This window comes from Petaurus breviceps, unplaced genomic scaffold (genome assembly GCF_028583685.1).
Source record: "Petaurus breviceps papuanus isolate PSGF00001 unplaced genomic scaffold, PetGlider_PUasm1.0 90897, whole genome shotgun sequence".
Taxonomy (NCBI): Eukaryota; Metazoa; Chordata; class Mammalia; order Diprotodontia; family Petauridae; genus Petaurus; species Petaurus breviceps.
The window spans coordinates 5,306,957-5,313,540 of NW_027187374.1; positions in this window are offsets into that span (position 1 = coordinate 5,306,957).

Here is a 6,584-nt window from a genome sequence, read left to right on the forward strand (position 1 = left end):
AAAGTTGAGGTGCTCTGTTTATTTTGCTTCCTTTGCCTGGTCATGTCGCCACTCAGTCACTTGACCCCTGGGCTTTTTGCCACAATAGGACTTTGCCACCAGACAGGTGAGCTTTGTCCCAAATGCTGGGGTTTTCTCAACTGCCAAAGGTATTAGTTGTGTGCCCTCTCTGAAGCCTCCACATGCTCTGGCAAGCTGGTTGCACACCCCAGGACCTCTAGACTGTAATCCAGATCCAAGCAGGTTAAAGCAAAAGCAATTTCCCCTCAGGCTGTTTGCTTGGTCCCCCTACAATCTGCAGGCCAGGAACTGAAGCTGCCATGTGGCAGCCCTGCACGGCCATAGGGCCTCAGTGGCTTCTCACCCTAGGGGGAAAGGCCAATGTACTCCCAACTACTGGATCCCAAAGTCCACACTGCACTGACCTCTCACTTTGTCCTTTGCATCTATGTGTTTATAATTCTGCAAACCACCACAGCTGCTGGTGATCTGGAGTCTCTCCAGCTGGTGGTCAGTCAGGCCTGCCCTGGGGTTGGCTCCCGGAGGGCTGCGCTGGCTGCTTGCTGCCGGCCTGCCAGTCCTCAGCAGGAGGTTAGCTTCTCTGTGTCATTTTGTGGATTCTGTAGCTCCAAAGTTTGTTCAGAGTCCCCTTTTATAAGAATTGGGGGAGGTGGAAGCTGGAGCCTAGCAGAAGTCCCATTTCTACTCCTCCATCTTGACTCTGCCCAGAGCTAATGATTTAATCAAGTGAAGTATACTACTCCTTACCAGAGAGATAAGAAAAAATGACCAAGGACAGAACCCCATAAAACATGTATGGTTAGAGGGTATGATTTAGATGGGAAATCAGCAAAGGAGATAGAAAGGGATTCAGAGAAGTATGAGGAGAAGCAGGAGAGCATGGTGTCCCCAAAACCTAGAGAGAATATCAAGGAGGAAAGAGTAAACAACAGTATCAAAGGATGCAAAGAAGTCAAGAAAAATGAGAATTGAAAAAAGGCCATTGGATTGGGCACCTAATGAGATGCCAACTAATTTGGCAACCAATGGTAACTGGTGAGAGTAGCTTTGGTAGAATGGTAGTATCAGAAGCAATTAATAAGAAAGTGAGAGGAGCAAAAATAGAGGCATCAATTGAAGATGCCTTTCCGAGGAGTTAAAATAAAAATAAAACCAAAAAAATATATAAAACCAAGAATATAAAAGAAATTGAATACCTTTCAAAAGCACAAAAAGAAGAGCAAATCAAGATTTTAAATAATCCATACTGAAAAAAAGGAAAAAGAACTAGTAAATAAAGTGCCAGGGGAAAGGTGCACAGGAATATGTGTTAAACTTTAAAAAAATAGTATGAATATTGTACAAATTATTCTAAAAAACCAAGAACTAAAACAGCTTACCAGAGTCCTATTAGGAGACAAGAATAGTCCTAATACCTAAACCATGGTAGGAAAAAGCAAAGAAAAAAAGCAAACTATTACCCCAAATCATTTATAAACATTTATTCAAAAATTTTAAATAAAATTCTATCAAATAGAGTAGAGTGACTCACTCAAGAAATAATTCATTATGACGTAATGGATTTTAGATCAAGGATGCAAGGATGATTCAACATTAGGAAAATAACCAACATCATTGCACATGTAAAAATTTCAAAATCCAAATTCATATTATTCTCTCAGTAGATACGAAAAAAGCTTTTGACAAAGTACAACACTTATTTATACTAAAAACCCCATGAAGTTTAAATAGAGAGATATTGTTTAAATTCAATTTTTATTATTTTTTAGTTCTAAATTCACTCCATTTTACCTCCCTCTCCATATTGAAAAGGCAAGAAAAACAAAATCTATTACAAATATGCATAGGTAAACAAAAAAAATTCTTGCATTGACCATACCAGAAAAAAAAGATAGAAAAAAGAAAAAAAATCCTTCAGTCTGTATTCTGAGCAAATCAACTTTGTATATGGAAGTATTTAGCATGTTTTATCATTAGTCCTTTGGATTTGTACTTGGTCATCATCTTGAGCACAATTTCTAATTCTTTCAAAATTGTTTTAACTTAACATTGTTGTTACTATTTTTATAATGTTATTACTATTTTATAAACTCTTTCCCTGTTTCTGCCCAATATGTCTTTGGTTTGTTTCTCTGAAATAATTACTATTTTTGTTGATTTGTTGGTTTATAAGGGATTTATTTATGACATTTCTAGCACTGTGATGAACATGAATATCTGCATAGATAAGTATTCAAAGGATATGGAGTTCTCACAAGAAAATACCAAATTATTAGCTACTATGTGAAAGAATGATCCAAATCACCAATTCAAGTGCAAATCAACATGACCCTGAAATTTCACCTCACATAATACAGATTATAAAAGGTGACAAATGATGGGAATAGTTAATGTTAAAGGGGTTGTGAGATGATAGGATCATTAGTATATTGTTGGTGGAGCTGATTCAGTATAATCATATTGAAGAGCAATTTAGACTAATGCAAATAATGTAACTAAAATGCCCACATTCTTTGACCCAGAGATCACTATTATACATATTGATAAGAAAAAGCTTCTTATTTACATCAAACTATCTGTAGTAGCACTTTTTGTGATAGTAAAGATCTAGAAACAAAAGAGATATCCATCAACAGGGTAATAACTAAACAAATTGTGGTATATGAATGTAATGGAATATTACTACACAATAAGAAATGATTAATATAATGAATACAGAGGAACATAACAATACTTATGTGAACTGAAAAAGAGTGAAGCAAAGACAGAAAAACAATATGCACATTGACTGCAACAATATAAAGGGAAAGAATAACCACCACAGAACAATAAAAAAGGAATATTGCAAAATTACAAAATGTGATTCCAAAGAAGAGATATGAGAAGATGACCCACCTCCCCAATCCTTTGCAAAGTTGGGATTTCCACAGATATGGAATGTTGTGAATATTTTTGGACTTTTAAAAAACATTTATCTATTTTGCTAAATTTTCTCTCTTTTTCTATTAAAATATTGTTTGTTTTATGGGCAATCTTTTTGGGAAGGGAAAAATCAGGGGAATAATACTGTAAGAAATTTTAGTGATGGAGAAATGTATAAATAAAATTTCATTTAAAAAAAATGTAGTTCTTCATACGAATTGCAGTTTTATTCAAGCCAGACAACTGTAAAGCTCATCAAACCTACTATCTCTGGGCTATATCTGAGCCCAGCGGAACCAGTTATTCAACCACCAGGAAGTTGCTCTGTCCATTCAGAACGAAGCTCAGAGCAACACAGTTCGAATCCAATCTTTAAGCCAGGTAAGCAGGATGCCACACCACTTGCAATACTCTTCTTGCTCTTCATTTTTTTTTCCAAGCCAGAAGTGGTGGCAGATTGCAACAATTCCTCAGGAAAAGCTTTATCTCTTTCTACCTATATGTGGCTCTGAAGGGCAATAGTTTACTGGAAATCTGGGCCAGTAAAATCAGTTCTCACTCCTTTCCATCATCCACATACATCTGAAGCCTTCTCTAAACTGACATCTAATGGTCCATCTTTAACAGAGGATCTCAGTCTTTCTGCTGTGTCCTTCAACTCTTCTCATGTTTTTCTCAATCTCTGGCAACTGCCTTCTGTGATGCCTTTTGACATTGCAATAGCTTAAATGAGAATCCCCTTATTGTCAATGATTCTAGTATCACTTAAAAAGAGAATTTCCTGTCAAATTATTAGTCCTTTTCTAATTACATCTGAGTCTTCCAATGCTTATATGATTCCTCATTTTCTTAGTTTCACACTGTAGTCATTAAAATATATATATATATATATATATATATATATATATATATATAGGTAATTAGGCTCTCATTATGTCTCAGCTCTGAAGTTTACAACAAGTAAGTGTCTCTTTGGTATTCTTGAAATGATTTCTTTGCAATCATGTTTTTCTAGATTTTGATAAATAAAAATCTCTTGGTCCCTTTTTATAACATTAAATTCTTCCCTCATAAATCAATTATAACTCCATCTTGTGTAATGGTGATAGAAATTTGAAGATCTTACCCCTTAATAAGTCTAAGTTTAATTTGAAGACCTTTCCTGATTTGAAAACATTCTCTGCTCCCTAATAGGCTGCATGTGCTCACCTGGAGCCTGTGGTGGGAGGCTTGTTTTTCAGGAAAGCACAACTTTTGTTACTTTGTAGTCAAGTGGGTCCTGAGGGTTGTGATGTTTTCTGACCCTGTAGAAGGCTATATAGGCCTCTGAGGTGAGGTTTTACTTTGGGGCTCACTTTGGGAAAAATTGTGTCATTTGACCAGATGAGACTCTGGGCAGCTATTGAGCCCCCCGACTTTGAAAATCCAGATATTGGTGCTTCTCTCTCTGGTGACTAACTAGGTGTGGATGTAATGGTCGGAGAGCTAGAAGCCCTTTCTGCTGAATTGTGTTATTTTTCTCTTGTAACTTCTGTTTGTATTCTCTGAAGTTCAGGGTGCTGACTTTTCCCCCAGAACTAGGTAAATGATATATGTTTGATTGATTAAAGTAAGATTGTTAACCCTTTTTTGAGTTGCTTTCCTTTAGAAAAGCAGATCAAAGAACCTGTGCTAGCAGCCATCCTGGGTAGGCTAGGGTGCTTGCTCCTACACCTTGTTGAAAAACTGATCTGAGTCTTCAAATCTATACCACCAATTATTTTCTCTCCAAATCTAAATCTCATCTGAAAACTTTATTTCTTCAAACATATCCTAGCAGTATATTAAAATGGAGTTTTTTTTCTCAAATTAGATACCAAAATGTTCATTCAAAAAAGAACAAGCTACCTCGTTTGACAACCAACATAAATCTCTTCATTTATGCAAAAGACAATTTTTGTGCTTTTATCACTAAATTGCTCTATGTGAAAATGGTCTTAAAGAGATAAAAGTTGCCAAGAACTGCAGCCAGCATCACACAAAATTTAGTGGCCACTACCATAAAGAAGTGGAGAGTATGGAAGAAAAAATGATATAGACATACAATCAAGAATAATTTATCTAGCTGAATTGACTATAATTTTATGTGGGGAAAAGCACATTTATTCAAATGGATGACTTCCAATTATTGCTAATAAAAAGATTAGAGATAAGTAAAAATTTTGAATTATAACAACACAGAAGTAAAGAGAAAAATTAAAAGGTAAATAAAGTGAATAATCAGAAGAGATTTCATAAAGATGAAGTATTTTCACTCTAATGGGGAGAGGCATGATACATGTATCACTTCAGAACTCTAAAGTCATCAGGGATAATAGACCGAGTCAAATAAGATTGAGAATCTGGGAGTGGTTTTCTCATGTTTTGATGATCTTAAAAATTAAAGGGAAGGTGAAAGAATACACAAAAGAATGAAAGGGCAGGAATTAGGATGGTGGTTGACATATTTCAAATATTGGGTGGAACAGGTGTTACTTGAAACTTACTCTCTTAAGAAATTTTCATAGAGGGGTGGCTAGGTGGTGCAGTGAGTAGAGCACCAGCCCCGGAGTCGGGAGGACCTGAGTTTGGATCCGGCCTCAGACACTTAACACACACACACACACACACACACACACATACACACACACACACACACAGCTAGCCATGTGACCTTGGGCAAGTTACTTAACCCCAATTCCCCTCCAAAAAACAAAACAAAACAAAACAAAAAAAGAAATGCTCATAGAAAGGCATAACCCATAAACCATACACATATACACAAAAAGTTTGGTATGGAAATACAATAAACTCAATGGAAGACAAGATGAAACATACAGAAGGGATAGGGAGAAAGAAAAGGGAAGGTGGATTTAGGGACAAATCAATAATAAACAAAGATACTTTGAGGAATTGTGATGTGTGATTTTGAAGAGGAAGTTAACAAGTAAGAAAAGACAAGAATCTGTGACTGGTCTCTGGGTGAAGGGAATTGAAGAGAGATCAGGAAGTAGAAGCTCATTATATCTAGCATAGAGCATTTATGCTACTCTCCTCTTCTATGTAAAGAGGGACCATGGAACAGAGAGAAGACAATGTAGTAGAAATTAAAATGAAGATAAATAAATTAATTAACAATCAAAACTGTGAATGGGATGGGATGAAGTCATCCATAAACCAGAGAATACAGAAGAATATTGTTTTCAAGAAGTTCATTTTGAAACATAATGACAAGGTTTTCTGGAGCAAAATATACTATGTTTCAGCTCATTTTTTTTTAAAGAGGAAGAGATAGCAACAATGATCTCAGACTATATTTTGACTAAATGTACCATGGACAGTGAATTTGCTTTAATACTAAATGACACCAAATGACAGAACATCTAAATTAGAAAAAAGGCTAAAGAAATTAAAGGGAGAAATAGATAACAAAACTATTACATTAAAGAACATCAATGTACCCTTCTTCAAATTTAAACAAATATAACAAAAAAAATTTAAGACTTCAATAGAATATTTTAGAAGATCATTATGATGTAGCGCTGGCATCTACTGAATAGGAATAGAAAGGGTATGCATATTGTCAGTTACGTGACAATTTTACAAAAATTGATCATATATTA